The sequence below is a fragment of the Canis aureus genome, chromosome 5 (genome assembly GCF_053574225.1).
Source record: "Canis aureus isolate CA01 chromosome 5, VMU_Caureus_v.1.0, whole genome shotgun sequence".
Classification (NCBI taxonomy): Eukaryota; Metazoa; Chordata; class Mammalia; order Carnivora; family Canidae; genus Canis; species Canis aureus.
Genome location: NC_135615.1, coordinates 10293834 through 10310932, shown reverse-complemented (window position 1 = coordinate 10310932; position 17099 = coordinate 10293834). Strand labels below are relative to the sequence as shown.

The 17099-nt window shown below is 36.5% G+C and overlaps 1 long non-coding RNA gene across 1 annotated transcript in view; it reads right to left on the bottom strand.

Moving 5' to 3' along the window:
* Nucleotides 1-16309, bottom strand: part of LOC144313686 (uncharacterized) — a 104926-nt gene extending 88617 nt beyond the window's left edge. Inside the window, exon 1 of the long non-coding RNA XR_013379310.1 lies at nucleotides 16136-16309. This is a non-coding gene — a long non-coding RNA (uncharacterized LOC144313686). The remainder of the gene's footprint in view (nucleotides 1-16135) is intronic.
* Between the last annotated feature and the right edge of the window lie 790 nt (nucleotides 16310-17099).

Here is a 17099-nt window from a genome sequence, read left to right as displayed (position 1 = left end):
TCAATCTAGAATTCTATACATAGCAAAACTGATTTCAACTGCAGAGAAATTGCAAGGAAAGGCAATCATGAACAACTCATCCCCTCCTTGGCCACGCTAGAGTGACCTTGGGCCAAGAACATGTCCTTACTGAGAAAGAGTGTTCATGGCCTCTGCTGGGCTTAACATCTTGTGGAAGAATATCTTTCCATGTTCTGGGCTTGATGCACACTTAGGCATGCTCCCGCTTTCTGTATTGTAGACCCCAAGGTGAGGTGTGGGGTCCATCCACTGCAGTGTGAGGTTGAATGTGCACAGCTACATTGCCTGAGTGGGCTGGTCACAGTGGATGGAAGCATTGCAAGGGCTGGAGTTTGTACACTCCCTCTTCCTCTCTTGCTATAAATAAATTCCGTACCAGGGCACCTGGGTGGCTCTGTTGGTTAAACATCTGCCTTCAACTCAGGTCATGATCCCAGGGTTCTGGGATCAAGCTCCACATTCAGCTCCCTGCTCAGTGTGTATGTCTCTCTCTCTCTTATGAATAAATAAAATCTTTAAAAAAAATAAATAAAAACAAATGCTGTACCATGTAATCTGGGGGTGTGTTGTCTTTTTAACTTTATATTTGCCTTTTAAACTTGGCTTCATGGCCAGTCACCCATTGAATCATGAAATATCACTAAATAGAGCAAAATAAAGACATTGTTAGAATGACAAAAACTAAAAAGGTTTAACATCAAAACATCCTCACTAAATGAAATTCTAAAGGACATAACTTAAATGAAAAATGACTGAAGGCAGAAAATGCAAGATACAGCAAAGACTAATGAAGAAAGATATTTGGAAATATATGGGCAAAGCAAACTAAATATGGAATGTACATAACCATAACATAATATTTAATTTGTTGAGAGGAAAATATACTAGAGTTGAAATATAGGCCAATAATGGATTATGATATGGGAAGTAGTAACCACATTTGAAGCATCTTTACAGAATGAGGTAAAGATATTAACTTCAGATTTTGTAGAGTTAAATATAGGTAAAAAAAAAAAAAAGAAACATCTGAAGTAACTACTAAAAGAATATACACAGAAGCATATTATTTCCAAACAAGTAGAGGGAAAAATAGAATAAGAAGGAACATAAGAGGGATCCCTGGGTGGTGCAGCGGTTTGGCGCCTGCCTTTGGCCCAGGGCGCGATCCTGGAGACCCGGGATCGAATCCCACATCGGGCTCCCAGTGCGTGGAGCCTGCTTCTCCCTCTGCCTGTGTCTCTGCCTCTCTCTCTCTCTCTCTCTGTGACTATCATAGGTAAATAAATTTTAAAAATTAAAAAAAAAAGAAGGAACATAAGAAGAGTTAATAAAAAATAACTTAGGGAAGGAAGAACAAAACAATACAAAAATTAAGACTTCATGCCCGGCATGGAGCCCAATGTAGAGCTGGTTTTCAAGAGCCTGAGATCATGACCTGAGCCGAAATCTGGAGTCCAATGCTTAACCAATTGAGCCACACAAACACCCCTGATAGCTCACTGCTTTCTAGAGCCGAATAACATTTCACTGTCTGGATTTATCATAGTTTATTTATCCATTCACCTACTGGAGGATATATTGGTTTCCTCCAAGTTTTGGCAATTATGAATAAGACTATTACAAATAGCAGTGTGCAGGCTTTTGTGTAGACATAAGTTTTCTACTCCTTCAGGTATATATGCTTTTTTAAATAATAGTTTTGGGGTACCTGGCCAACTCAGTTGGTAGAGCATGCATCTCTTGCTGTCAGGGTCATAAGTTCAAGCCTCACATTGGGTGTGGAGCCTATGTAAAATGTTAAAAAAAATTTTAAATAATTTTTTTCTTCCTCTGTGGCACCCGCTAAATCTAAGGGAAGTAAATAGAGAAAAGATATATTTTTCTACAGGAGCTTCCTTCTTTAGAATTGAGTTTGTTAACATTGGAATCGTAGAAGTAGAAAATATTACAAATTCGTGTTAAGCTGAGTAAAGTATGTTTTATTTCCCCATCAGTCTTCGGTTAGACTGAGAACTAGCTCTAGGCAAAAGACCAATTTTGCCTAACCTGGGGACAGCTCTACTCTTCTTTTGGTCTCCCTGGACTTGTTCCCTCTTTTTTTTCCTTCTTCTCCTCAGCCAGATATTACAAGTTTTCCATTATACTCTGTTCACATCCACCCCCAGAAGAAGGTCATATACTCAGGGCATTTTCCAAACTACCTCGTGACTATGTCACCATTGGAATATAACACCCTAATTTCTCCTCCTTCTGGACTATGCTATTCAGTAACCTCTTGGCCATTTGGCTTATGGTCTTCTTTTTTGTGATTTCTGACATATTGCCTCAGATTTCCTGCCTCAGCTGAGAATGTGTCCATCTTTTACTTATAAAACTTCAACTACATTACTGACTGAAAAAATAAATTCCAAACTTCCTAACCCAGAATTTTAGGCCCTTTACAAGCTACTCTCAAGAAAACTTTTTATCCATTTGCTTCGACGTGGATGGAACTGGAGGGTATTATGCTGAGTGAAATAAGTCAATCGGAGAAGGACAAACATTATGTGGTCTCATTCATTTGGGCAATATAAAAAATAGTGAAAGGGAATAAAGGGGAAAGGAGAAAAAATGAATGGGAAATATCAGAAAGGGAGACAGAACATGAAAGACTCCTAACTCTGGGAAATGAACTAGGGGTGGTGGAAGAGGAGGTGGGCAGGGGGTGGGGGTGACTGGGTGACGGGCACTGAGGTAGGCACTTGACAGAATGAGCACTGGGTGTTATTCTATATTTTGGCAAATTGAACACCAATAAAAAATAAATTTATAATAAAAAAAAACTTTTTATCACTATTGGTCAATGTAGCAAATCCTTGATATTAATTAGGTATACTTTAATCCAATAATTTTTTTAGTTTAACCCCATTTTATTTTTAAAATTTTAATTTTAGTATAGTTAGCATACAATGTTATGTTAATTTCAGGTATACAGTATAGTGATTCAACAACACTATATGTTACTCAGTATTCATTGCAGTAAGTGTGCTCTTAACCCCTTTCACCTATTTCTCCTAATTCCTACCCAACCCTCCTCTGGTAATTATCAGTTTATTCTCTACAGCTAAGAGTTTGTGGTTTTTTTTAATCTCCTTTTTTTTGTTTATTTATTTTGTTTCTTAAATTCCACACATGAATGAAATCATACAGTATTTGTCTTTGTCTGCCTGACTTATTTCACTTAGCATTATACCCTCTAGATCCATCCATGTGAATGCAAATGGCAAGATCTTATTTTTTATGGCGGAATAATACTCCGCTATATATATATATTATATATATAATATATAATTATAATATATAATAATAATATATATTATTATATATAATGTATATATAATATATTATAATTATATTATAACTATGATTATATAATTTTTATGGCAGAATAATATTCCGCTGTGTGTACATATATATATATATAAAATATAAAGAATCCTATGTGGCAATTTATGACAAGAAATCACAGAGATGACTTCAAGGAAAATATAAGTTGTCAAAATTGATTCCAAAGGTGACAGAAAACCAGGTTACACCAAATATAGAAAGCAGGCTAAACCAAGTATAGAAAGCACTGAAGGTTGTTATAGATATGACTTTCAAAACAAGCCACCTATATCACATTGTTTCATTGATGAAATAAAGAAAATCTTTAACAAACAGACCTTTAAGAATTCTTAATACTATTCCAGAGCATAGCTAAAGGTGAAAAGTTTTCTAGTATGTTATATGAGGTTAGAATAACACTGATACTATATACACAAAGACATATGTAAGACTAGCACACACACAAAAGCTATATATATTTAGAATTGAAGGAATCTTCCCTAGCATGAAAAAGACTACTTGTCAGTTACAAAAAAAAAAAAAAAAAATCTAGAAACTAACTGCATATCCTGCAAGCACTCCCATTAAGTGTAAGAAAAATACATGAACTCTTACTATGTCTTTTCCATTTAACATTGTTCCAGAATCATAGGTGATATTATTCTAAAACAAAAATCACAGGACTATAAACATTGGGAAGGAAGAGATGAAAATATCATTATTCTTATGACATTGTTAGCCACCTAGAAAATCCAAAACAATCAATTGAAAAATAATTTGAATTAATCTGAAAGTTTAGCAAAATATAAGATAAATATACAGAAGCCAACCAGTGACTATGTAATAATTAATTAATTTTGTTTCAAGTTTTTATTTAAATTCTAGTTAGTTTGGGTACCTAATGGCTCAGTTGTTAAGCATCTGACTCTTGATTTCAGCTCCAGTCATGATCTCATGGTCATGAGATCAAGCCCCACGTCCAGCTCCACACTCAGCAGGGAGTCTACTTTTCTCCCTCTCCCTCCACCCTTCCCCCTTCTTCCTCATTGGTGTGCTCTCGCTCTCTCTCTCTAAAATAAATAAATAAATATTTTTTAAAAACTAAATTCTAGCTAGTTAACATATAGTGTAATATTGGTTTCAGGAGTAGGATTCAATGATTCACCACATACATACAACTCCCAATGCTCATCACAACAAATGTCCTCTTTAATATTCATCATTCATTTAGCCCATCCTTCACCCACCTCCCTCCATCAACCCTTAGTTTGTTCTCTATAGTTAATAGTCTCTTATGATTTACCTTTCTCTCTCTTTTTTCCCCTTTCTTTACCTACGCTCATCAAGAAATTCAAGAAATTTTATTTCTGGACAGCCCCGGTGGCGTAGCGGTTTAGCACCGCCTGCAGCCCAGGGCGTGATCCTGGATGCCCGGGATCGAGTCACACATCGGGCTCCCTGCATGGTGCCTGCTTCTTCCTCTGCCTGTGTCTCTGCCTCTCTCTCTAGCTGTGTCTCTATGAATAAATAAATTTTTGAAAAAGGAAATTTTATTTCTTAAATTGCATGTATGAGTAAGATCATATGGTATTTGTCATTCTCTAACCGAATTATTTCACTTAGTATTATAAACTCTAGCTCCATCCACATCATTGAAAAATGGCAAGATTTCATTCTTTTTGATGGCTGAGAAATATTGTGTGTCTTCTTTATTTATCAATCGATGGATATTTGGCCTCTTTCCACAATTTGGCTGTTGTTGATAACGCTGCTATCAACATCAGGGTGTATGTGCCCCTTCAAATCAGTATTTTTCTATCCTTTAGGTAAATATCTAGTAGTTCAATTGCTGGATCATAGGGTAGTTTTGTTTATAACTTTCTGAGGAATCTCCATACTGTTTTCCACAGTGGCTGCATAGTTTGCATTCCCACCAACAGTGTAAGGGTTGCCCATTCTCCACAACTGGACAGCTACATGCCAAAGAATGAAACTGGATCACTTTTTACACCATATACAAAAATAAAATAAAAATGGATGAAAGACCTAAATGACGGATAGGAAACCGTCAAATTCCTAGAGGAGAACACAGCAACTTCTTTGACACTGGACATAGCAGCTTGTTACTGGAGTGGTCTCCAGAGGCAAGGGAAACAAAAGCAAAAATGAACTATTGGGACTTCATCAAGATAAGAAGCTTCTACATAGCAAAGGAAACAATCAACAAAACTAAAAGCCTACAGAATGGGAGAAGATACTTGCATATGACATATCTAATAAAGGTTTGGTATCTAAAAATCCACAAGGAACTTATCAAACTTAACACCCCAAAAACAAACAGTCCAGTTAAGAAATGGGCAGAAGACATGAACAGAAATTTTCCCAAAGAAGACACACAAATGGCTAACAGATACATGAAAAAATGCTCAGCATCATTCATCACCAGGGAAATACAAATGAAAACCATGAGATACCACCTCACACCTGTCAGAATGGCTAAAATTAACAACACAGGAAACAACAGATGTTGGTAAGTGACTATGCAATTAAAAGTAGATCCTATTTAGGGATGCCTGGGTGGTTCAGTCAGTTAAGCAACCGACTTTTGGTTTTAGCTCCGGTCATGATCTCAGGCTCCTAGGATTGAGCCCCCATCAGGCTCTGCGCTCAGCAGAGAGATCCTGTTCTAGGGTCTCTCTTTCCCCTTCTGCCCCTCCCCCACTTGCTTGCACTCTCTCTCTCTCTCAAATAAATAAATCTTTAAAAAAATAAAAGTAGATCCTATTCAAAATAAGAAATGTTTCAAAAATACCTAGCAATAAATTTGATAATATATATATAAGATCTATGAGACAATAACTCTAAAATTTTCTTGAACAACATAAAAACACTAGAATGCTTTGCAAAATATTGCTATTGCCATATCAGAAAACTTAAAATGGAAGTTTGCTAGTGTTCCCCATATTAACACGTAAATTTGGTACAATGGAATCAAAATTCTGCTGGAGTTTTTTTGTTGTTAGATTGATTCTTTGTTTTTAGGTAAGGAGGGGCAGAGGGAGAGGGAGAAAAGGAATCTTAAACAGGCTCCCACAGCATGGAGCCTGAGGCAGGGCTCGATCTCATGACCCTGAAATCATGACCTGAGCCAAAACCAAGAATCAGGCACTTAACCATCTGAGCCACCCAGGTGCTCCTATTAGATTGATTCTAAAGTTCAACTGGAAGAGTAAATACCTGGGAACATTTGGGGTAAGTATAATCAGTTATCAAAATGTAGGCCAAAGCTATCCTAGTAAAAATGATGTTATACAGGAAAATTGTTTCAACGGAAAAAAATGTGTTCAGGAACAGATGCACATATATGTGTGTGTGTGTGTGTGTGTGTATGAATATATATATATATATATGAATATTACAATATAAAGGAAGCATTGCAAATTAGTGAGGAAAAAATGATCAATAAATAGGGATGGAACAACTCCCTACTTGTAGAAAAATGGAATTGGCTGAGTTAAAGAGTTAAAAGCAAGAGAAAAATGAAATCACAAAAAACCATTTGGAAAAAACTTGAATAGTCTTTACATGATCTAGGAGGTAGCAGAAGGAAAAAGTCATTCCAAAATAAAACCAAAAGAGAATGCTGTGAGCAAAGAGAGTGAAGAACTGACTACCCACAAAGGGTGACAATTTTTCTTCTTTATATTTTTAAGTTTTTTCAATATTTCTATAAAATGTATTACTTATGTATAGTCAGAAAATTGTTATTAAATTTAAAAAATTAAAGAGTTTAATAAGAAAACTTGTCTGAATGGAAGGCTACTTTACCTCACCACAGACCAAGGGTCTACCCATGGGCAAAGTCTCTCACAATGTCTTTTCACAATTATTACTTATTACATGTATACATGTATACATATACATTACATGTATATTTATTTAATACTTATCTCACCACCCCTCCCACTCAAATCCACCAGCCCTTCTTAACTAGGTTAAGAAAGAGAATGAGGGGACACCTGGGTGGCTCAGTGGTTGAGCATCTGCCTTTGGCTCAGGGCGTGATCCTGGGGTCCTGGGATGGAGTCCTGCATCAGGCTCCCTCCAGGGAGTCTGCTTTTCTCTCTGCCTATGTCTCTGCCTCTCTTCTCTCTGTGTCTCTCATGAATAAATAAAATCTCAAAAAAAAAAAAAAAAAAAGAGGGGGAATGAGTTCCCAATGCCCTAGGGCCTCCACTACAAGTCATAAAGTAACTTCTCTAAGCATCTGGAATGGTACTAGTTACATGCCAGCCTTGGAAGGGTTGAAAATGTGTTATGTAGGTCAGAGCAGAAACCATGATTAAAAAGGCAGAGTATAGACCCTAAGCTCCACTTAAGCCTGAGAGTAGGAAATAGATCTCTTTTCTTCCAGGCTTGCGCTTTCTGCCTGGCCCTGTGTATAATATTTAGGAAGTGCTCAATCAATAATATCTGCTCAGCACTCCATCAGATCCATATCTGCTCAAAGAGAATCTTTCCATTTGAAGCAAAGCAGAACCCACTTTGGAACTAAGCAGGGGAATTTTACTTTGAGCATTCTTTAATTCAGCGACAAAAATATCATGAAGAAGTTTGAAATTACTGAGCATGTGGATCCCATAGGCAGTCAATTCAACTAACTAAAATCCAGGGAGAAATAGGAATTTGTATCACTGAAACAAGAAAATCGTATTAACCAATGCTCAAGTTTTAGAACAGGTAGTAAATATACTACGTGGTTGCTTTCTAGCCTAGGTATGGTGAAAACAACACAAACAGAATGCATGAGCCATAATTTTGAGCAATTTGTCTTGTTTTCTAAGTACTGGATGTGATTAAGTTGATGAGTGCAAATAAACCTAAAATCCCCACCTAATTACAACTGGGAATTAGGTAAAGTATCTCAGATAAGTTGCTGACATGCTTTGTTTGGGTAACATTATTTTTCTTATGAGGTTGGAAATACAGTTCAATAAATTATTTACAAAAATCTTATTTATTCCACAATGGTCACAGTGAAGACTTGATAATCTAATATCCTGACCTTAGCACTTCACACACTTGGCATTATTAATGGAAACCTTTTTCTCCCTATGTTATAATAACAACTTCCTCATTTATCACACACCTTTGCCACCATTATTCATGGTCTCTTTCTTGTTTAAAATCTATCGTTAAGGATCAATTATTCTGCAACTTTCCGGTATTCTGATTTACATTCTTCTCTATTAAATTAAAAAAATTATCTGAGGATAAACCCCTGTGATGTCCAGTGGATGCACCTTTCTGCTCTATTGACATTCTCTTGGATATCTGAGCACATGCTGTTCTATGGGGTTCCTTAAGGCCACAGTAGTTAGTCTTTGTCTTTAACTTTGCATTTCTATTACAGGAGGAAAGTGTGTGTGTGTGTGTGTGTGTGTGTGTGTGTGTGTGTGTGTGTGTTCTCATTTGTAATTCAATATACTAGCAGGATAAGACATCCAAGAATAAATCTATATATATTCTATAACACATTAGCCACTATCAATTGAAGACCAAAAGAGGGTTCTTTTTATAGTATGCAAGTAAAGCTTTTCTGCTGAAATTACCATTTTTCAAAGTACCATGTGCAATAGGTGGTCATTTAGAAAAAAAATTTCTTCCAAACCTAAGCCGTTTATATAGTGCTGCCCTTAATTATATCTCCTTTCAGTTTGGTTTTTGAAACCTGAACCAACTGGAGTATGCCTGGCCATGAGACAGCTGAGCTATGAGCAAACTAGAGAGGTTTGCTGAGGATGAGCCAGTGTACTATTAGGTGGCTACTGTGTCTTGTATGATTTGGGTGCCAGTATCTACTTTATTTCATTGAACACCACTTCTCTGCCATCTTGTAGACAGATAGTTAGGATACTACATGGGCAGTTTAGAGGCTAGGTGTCAGAGTTAGACACACCTCAATCTGGATCTCAAATGGTCCATTTACTAGCTGGGTAATCTAAAAAAAAAAAATCTGAACCTTCCCAAGTCTCAGATTTCTCATCTGTGAAATGCTGGAAAACAATACCTACTTTTCCACGATGTAAGGTAGGAAGAGTCAGGAGAACAGGCTGATGAAGAGTATGCATGCGACATATGTTATGGTCCTAGATTTCATTTCAGGTGGTGGGATCACAGGTGTTTATTACATTATTAAAAGTCAATAATTAAATAACTAAACAAACACAAGTCATGAAGGAGCCAGGGTTATGTTCAATCATTTCTGTGAACTGAGATCCTAACAATAATAATGATAATAGTAATAACAATAATAGTAATATTTTTGTAGGGTTGTTGTCAGATTATGTAACATGTGGAGTATTTAGCACATTGGCACATTTTTACTGCTCTATAAAGACAACTGCAATTTTTATGATGGGGGAAAGTGGAAGTGATGGATGAGAAGGAAGAACAGAACTTAAAAAGTACACCGAGGAAATGATAATGTCTCACAAGAATGATCCTTTTCTATTTGTAGACCTAAAACTCAGGAAACTGAAATTTTTTTTTAAAGATTTTATTTATTTATTCCTGAGAGACATACAGAGAGAGGCAGAGACATAGGCAGAGGGAGAAGCAGGCTCCATCCCAGGACATGGGACTTGATCCCAGGACCCCAGGATCATGACCTGAGCCAAAGGCAGATGCTCAACCACTGAGCCATCCAGGTGCCCCAAAAAGTAGGTACTATTTAATAAATGTTAATAATTACATATTCATCAAATAATATTATGCTCTTGCTGTAAATGAGACAAAGTCTCTTTTATTGAGCTTACATTCTACTGGGAGAGATGGAGAACAAGAACCAAATAAATCCTATTAATTTCAGATTGTGATAACAGTACTGTGAAGAAAACAGACCAAGAAGCAAGATACAGACTGACTCGGGATGTGGTGAGGTGGGGTGCAGTTTCAGACACTGTGGTCAGAGAAAACTTCTCTGAGGTTATATCTGAGCATAGATCTGAGTGATAAGGAGATATCATCCATGTCAATGTATAGGGGTGCAATTTTCCAGGCTAAGGGCTAAAGGTATACAGGTCCCATAGTAAGATAGCTAGAAAAATGGAGGGGTGGTGTGGGAGCATGGATGGATGACGAGTGGATGGATGGTTCTTGTCTATACAGAACACTACATATACATAAAACATACAAGGAACGCTCAATCCAACAACAGCAGAACACATATTTTTCTCAAGTGGACATGGAACACTTTCCAGCACAGACCATTTTCAATGTCTGCATTTATAGTGATAGCTTTCTCTCTTAGCACTGCTTTTGCTGCATTCTGTAAGTTTTGGTATGTGGTGTTTTGTTTTTATTTAGCTCAAAGTCTTTTCTAATATCCCTTGTGATTTCTTCTTCGACCCACTGGTGGTTCAAGAACATGTTGTTTAACTTCCACATATTTGTGAATTTTCCAGTCTCCCTTTTGTTATTGCTTTCTAGTTTCATTTCACTGTGATCAGAAAAGATACTTTGTATTCTTTCAATCTTTTAAAATTTACTAAGACTTATTATAACTTAACATATGGTTAATCCTGGAGAATGCTCCATATCCACTTGACAAACATGTGTATTCTGCTGTTGTCATCTATTCTTAATTTGTTCTCTATTTTTGTGATCATGTTAGATGTTGGACTTTGTCAAATTTTTTCTACATTATTAGAGTAATTATATACATTTCCCCCTTTGGGCTACTAATGAGATAGAATATATTCGTAGTTTTCCTAATATTGACTCACCCTTGCAGTCTAGGAAGGAAGCCCAAGGTTTTAAATTAACATACATTGTTATATTAGTTTCAAGTGTACAATAAAATGATTCAACAATTCTATACATTTCCTAGTGCTCATCATAATAAGGGTACTCATGATCCTCTTCATCTATTTCACCCATCCCTCCAACCACTTCCCCTCTAGCAACCACCAGTTTGTTCTCTGTATTTAATAGACTGGTTTTTTGTTTGTCTCTCTTTTAGTTTGTTCATTTGTTTCTTAAATTCCACATATGAATAAAATCATATGGTATTTCTCTTTCTCTGATTTATTTTACTTAGCATTATAGCCTCTAGATCTATCCATGTTGCAAATGGCAAGATCCTGTTCTTTGATGTGGTTGAGTAAAATTCCACTGAATATATACATATATATATCACATCTTCTTTATCCATTCATCTGTGGATGGACGGATGGACGTTGGATTTGCTTCCACATCCTGGCTGTGGTAAACAACACTGCAATAAACACAAAGGTTTATACAGCTTTCTGAATTAGCATTTCTGCTTCCTTTGGGTAAATACCCAGCAGCAGAATTACTGAATCATATGGTAATTCTATTTTTAAGTTTTTGAGGAACCTCCATACTATTTCCCACCATGGCTTTACCAATTTGCATTCCCACCAACAGTGCCTGAAGGTTCTTTTTTTTTCCACATCCTCACCCGTGCTTGTAATTGGGTTGTGAGGAACCCAATTATTAATGACGTATTTTTTAAAATACTGATGAACTACAATTTCCATTGTTTTATTAGGATTTTCACATAAATGTTGTTAAGTCGGTTGGCCCTATCCTGTCAGGTTTTTTTTTTTAAGATTTTATTTATTTATTCATAAGAGGCACAGAGAGAGAGAGAAAGAGAAGAGAAATAGGCAGAGGGAGAAGTAGGGTCCATGCAGAGAGCCCGATGTGGAACTCGATACAGGGACTCCAGGATCATACCCTGAGCTGAAGGCAGATGCTCAAACACTGAGCCACCCAGGCATCCCTCCTGTCAGGTTTTCATGTTAAAAGACTTTCTTAGACTTTCTTTATAAATATGATTTGAAGGATCTCTCTTTTTTGGTGTTTGGAACAGTTTAAATTCTATCCAACTTACTTGTGTCTTAAAATTTTTTAAAGAATTGACAGTGGAGCCATGTAAGCCTGGAGATTTTAAGGAGGAAACTCTTCTGTAACTTTGAATTGCTCTGCTGTTACTTGTCTGTTCAGATTTCTTTATCTGCTGCTATCCAATATTTTTCACTTATATTTTCAAATGTGTTTTTAGAACCTTTTAATTTCCCTATATCAATAGCTATGTTTCCTTTTCCACTTCTAATATTGTGTGTTCGTCCCTTTTTCTTTTCAAAAACATTTTATTACTATACTAGCCTGTGGTTTATCTGGTTTTTGTATGTTTGTTATGAAGAATCACCTAATTTTGCAAACATACTATATTTCAGTCTTCTAAATAAATGTATGGTCAGATTTTGTGAGTTTTTTTCCTTTCTCTATTCTGTAGTTTTTTGTATTGGGTGAACTTATTCTTCTTTATATGTATTAGTATAAGATATATGTTTAGTAATTATTATTCCATTTTTCCTTAAGTTTTCTATTACTACCAACTGCCAAATGTATAGTTGTTTCTGTAAGTAGTTTTATAGGCATGTATGTGTGTTTCTTTGAATAATTTTGAAGTTTATAATCTGTTTTGTGGGTTGTTGTTGTTTGCAATCATTGTAACTTCACTGACTATTATCAACTCTCCATTTCTTGATTTTAACAACTTTCAGACTGCGTCTATTGAGTTCCAGTTGCAGAAGAATATCAAAAAAATGATCACAAATAAACCTCTTCCAGAGCACCTAGGTGGCTCAGTGGTTGAGCATGTGTCTTCAGCTCAGGTTGTGATCCTGGGGTCCTGGGTTCAAGTCCTGCATCAGGCTCCCAGCAGGGAGCCTTCTCTCCCTCTGCCTATGTCTCTGCCTCTCCCTGTGTGTCTCTAATGAATAAATAAATAAAATCATGCAGAAGAATGAAACTAGACCATTCTCTAACACCATACACAAAGATAAACTCAAAATGGATGAAAGATCTAAATGTGAGACAAGAATCAATCAAAATCCTAGAGGAGAACATAGGCAACACCCTTTTTGAACTTGGCCACAGCAACTTCTTGCAAGATACATCTATGAAAGCAAGGGAAACAAAAACAAAAATGAACTATTGGGACTTAAGATAATCGAACTTCAATAAAAAATCCTCTTTCCACTTCCCTTGCTACCCCTCCATGCTTTAATCTGATTATGTTACCTTTTTTTTTTTACATTGTCAAGGTTTATAACACTTATATTCTGTAACCATTTTCCATAATTGTTTCTTTTTAATTTTATATTTAAATGAGCTGAATCTTTATCACCAGTTATTTTACTTGGTTATTTGATTTCTTGGTTATTTGATTTCTCCTGTTTTTTCAATAAGGTCATGTTGGTCCTGGGTTTGGGGATGTTTTTGTATTTTGTTTTTTAAGAAGACTTATTTATTTGAGAAGATTTAGTTATTAGGTCTATTTATTTGAGATTGAGTTATTTATTTAGTGCATGCACATGTGGGGGGCAGCAGGAACAGAGGGAGAGAGAGAATCTCAAACAGACTCCCTGACCCCACTGGATATGGGGTCAATCTCATGACCCTGAGAACATGACCTGAACCAAAATCAAGAGTGAGACATTCAATTGACTGAGCCACCCAGGTACCTTTGTCCTGGGTTTGTTTATCATTGAGATTGTCTATGTGTCTATTTCTTGCCTTTATATTTGAATATCAGCTTGACTGAGAAAAACGTTTTTGGATCTTACCTCCTTTTCCTTAGCACTTTACAGACATTGAGTAATTCTTAGAGAAGTCTGAGGCTACCCTGTTTGGTTTTTTTTTTTCCTTCTGGTATATAATTAGTATTCACCTAGATATGTAAAGAACTTTGTCTTAATCAGTGAAATGCAAAAGCCATTAGGATATATCTCAGTTGAGCTACACACATGCAAACCCTTTTCCAAGAACAAGATGTCCTAGGTTAATTCCTTCCTCTAATTAGGAAAATTCTCTTCTACTAGTTTTTAGGTACAATGTCTGATCCATTTGTTAGTTTCTCTAATTCCAAAGCCCCAATTACCTTTATTCTAATTAGTCTCTGTCCTTCAAATATCTACTCTTTAAATTGCTTTGTCTTTTTTAAAAAAAATCTAGACTCTGTGATTATCAAGCCTTTCTCCTGTTACCAATAATTGATTTTACATGGCATCTGTTCTGCTCTTCACTGTTTTCACTTTTTTTTAAATGGCATTATAGGGGAGTTGTTTGGGCTCCTGATGTGTTCCTAAACTGTGTGTAATGATTTGCATTCCCCAGAAGCAGATCCAAGAATATGAGTGCAAATAATTTATTTGAGAGGCAATTCCAAGAAACACTAACAAAGGAGTAGGGGAGTAAGATATGAAAGGGAAGGAATCCAAAAAGTGTTATCAAGCAAGTAATTACTGTGGGCAGCTAGAACTAAAATCCACTGAGAAACTCTTTGAGACACTGTAGAACATGTCTCAGAGTAAGCCCAACTGAAGGAAAAGAAGCTGGAGTATTTGTCTACCAACTCCTTGTCTGTCACTGGTTGTAGGCTTTTTCTTGGGCACATTAACATTCTGACACTTCTCACTTGCTCTGAATGTGGGCTGAGCACACTGCTTTGGTCAGAAAAATGACCGCAGGCAGTGTCAAAGATATTCACAGGACCACAACATTTATAGGACCCTATAAATGTATAGGGGGCAAGGCTGATGGGATACAGGTTGGGCACCAATATAGATTCCCCCTTAATCTTTGTGATGTTGTTTCATCTCATTTTTAAAACTTTCTTAATTTTTCTTTTTAATTTCGTCATCTCATTAAGTTCCTCTCTAGCCTCTCTAGCCTTTAACCACTAGCCACAAATAACTACTGAGAAACTAAAATGTGGCAGATCTTTAACTGAGATGTGCTCTAAGTGTAAAATATAAGTCAGTTCAAAGTCTCCATAGAAATAATATAAAATATCTCCTTAATAATTTTTATACGGATATGTTGAAATAATATTTAGATTATATTGAGTTAGTTAAGACATTATTAAAATTAATTTCACACATTTAAAAATATTTTAATTTTGGCTACTAAATTTTTAAATTATATATATATTCCTCAAGAATACATTTTCATCTTTATATTGCATGCTATTTTCTTGTTTAGTTTTTCCTAACTTGAAAGGATGGGTAATTTGCTAAGTTTACTCGAATACCATACGATTTTGTTTAGGTTTTTCACTGTACTTATGTTTAAGTTGTCCAGAAATCCTATTTCTGCTTCTGTGGTGTGGGTACATCCTTTTAACACTCAGTGGGCCTGTTGATTACATACCAATTTAATATTTTATTTATTTACATTTTTGAAAATGGAAATTTTGACTTCCACCACAGATGAATTAATAGGGACAAGACTTACTCTGCTCTGCAGGTTCTTTCTGATAGCAGCTGGGTCCTGTGATTTAATTTAATTCTGGCTCTAAATACTTGGAGTCACCATCAGACTCCATAGGTCTAAGGCCTCATCCCACAAGACTGCCCCCACTTCAGACATGAGTCACAAATCTCCAACCACCAGTACTTCTGACTGACCAATCATAAACCAGGAACTCCTGTGACTGCCCACTCCTTCAGTGGGCATTTGCTAGCCATTTGCTAGAATGGCTCAGAGAACTCAGGAAAATATTGTACTTATGTTTACTTACGCTTTATTATGAAGGCTACAATTCAGGAATAGCTAAATGGATGAGATGCATAGAACATAGTATATGGGGGGGGGGGGGCTGTAAGGGGGCAGTGGCATGCCACCCTTCCAGCCAGTCAACATGTTCACCAACCTGGAAACCATCTGAATTTCTTGTATGAGTTTTAATAGAGCTCAATTTCCAGGCTCCCTCCTCTCTGGAGGTCAATGGAGGTGGGGTTGAAAGTTCCAACGCTCTAATTACTTGATCTTTTTGGTGATCAGCTGTCTCTGAGGCTCTCTAGGGGCCCCAGCTTATGTAACCTCATTAGCATAAACTCATATGTGATGAAAGGAGCCCATTATGAATAACAATCTTATATCATAATGGGCTCCTTTGGAGGAAATTCCAAAGATTTTAGGAATCCTGTGCCAAGCACTAAGACAAAGACCAAATGTATTTCTTATTGTACCATATCTTGTGATTGAAACAAACCCCAAACCAGGCAATATTCATGAAACAACAGTTTTCAAGATATTGTGTACCAGGTGGGAAAAGAAAATGGATGAAAATTCCTGAGAGGCATGAAGTGAGTCTTACAATGGTTCCATTACTTCCTGGAGAGAGTTTCCAACACTCAATGCAGGGAGGAAGGACTCAGATGGAGCCCAAGAATCTCTATGTTGAGGAGACAAAGTGAAACTTTTAGGGAATCCAGGCAGACTAACAGAGAGGGGAGAACTTCAGAAAGAAAACTCTCGAGATGTGCAGAGGGACCCCTTGAGTCTCCAGCTGAGTACTGATCTGTTCACGCATGGAGGGAACTACTGAAAACCACAGAAGAACACTTAAAAATATTACAGGAAAAACTCTCTTAAGTCACACAGGACTGGATGTAGTTCCAGTTCTCACAATCCAGAGTGGAAAACCTCCTGATTCAGGGATATTATGTAGAGTACTTGGAAGGATTTTGCCTCAGTAATGGGCCAAAATTAGCACTGGAGTAAACACTGCTCTGGTCCTGCCTGGTATACCTCACAAGATTTAAAGGGATCAAATTGTTTCCAAGTAATTTAACCTTGTCCTAGAACAAAGATCAAGGATACTTATAGGGATA